We start from the raw sequence: 1084 nt of genomic DNA on the forward strand, positions 1-1084 counted from the left end.
GCACCTGTATTTAATACTGCTTTAATCTGCTAAAGACATTAACTGATTGCTCTCCTATATCTAAGGATTATATAGTTTTAGTATAAATATATATCACATATTTTCGTAAAATTTTGACAAAACCAAATAAGCCTGCCTTGTTAAGTCCATGCTCCTTCCACTGTTTATAAAATCTGATTTAATGATCAAAAATTCTTGGTTGTCATTCTTCAGTTACAACAGTCTTCCTTCTGAACTATCACTCACTTCTTTTTACAAAATAACAAGCAATAGAAAAACCAGATGAATTATCTTAATCTTAGTTCTTCCTTTCAACTCTATAAAATAATGTGAACTTTGTTTTCTTAAATGAAATGAATACATCCAAAACTCAATACATTCAAATGAGCTGCGTCTCCTTTAAGGTAGTCACCTTGGAAGGCCACAGTTCATTCTCCTAACTATGCTACCACTGCTCAAAATACCTTTAAAACTCTTTTGCGATCGCCTTCAAAGACAGTTGCATACTTCCTACTATTACCTCATAGATTGACTTAATTTTTGGAAAAGGTCAAAAGACATTTGGTGCCCAAAAATGGTAACTATAAAACAATCAAGTTGGGTAATACTTTTTTTTTTTTTTAACAATATGCAATCATAAAGTTAATAGCGTGTGTGACTTAAATTAGCTCTGAATGCAATTGTAAAAGAGCAAAACCCAAAAGGTTTTGAGCAACGGTAGATTGCTGGAATTAGGAAACAGTTTTCCAGCATGATCACGATGCAGGGTAACATTCATTTAGCTGTCTATATTCTGGCGTATTTGTTTAAAGTGAACATTCTGAGAGTTAGAATCGTTTAAAAAGGAGTATCATTCTTAAAGAAAAAAAAGGATTTTATTCCTTTAAAGTATCACTTTCAAAGTTAAGTACTATGCAAATGTTTTGTTAGAAACTAATTCTCCTTAAAAACTTGAAAGCAAATAACTGACTTATTTGCTCCCAGGCTTTTTAACATTAACTGAAGAAAAATAATTTGACGTTTCTAAGGTACTAAAAAACAAAACAAAACCCCACATGTAATAAAAACGCATCAAGAACCAAAC

Source organism: Phocoena phocoena, chromosome 2 (assembly GCF_963924675.1).
Source record: "Phocoena phocoena chromosome 2, mPhoPho1.1, whole genome shotgun sequence".
In the NCBI taxonomy this organism is placed as follows: domain Eukaryota; kingdom Metazoa; phylum Chordata; class Mammalia; order Artiodactyla; family Phocoenidae; genus Phocoena; species Phocoena phocoena.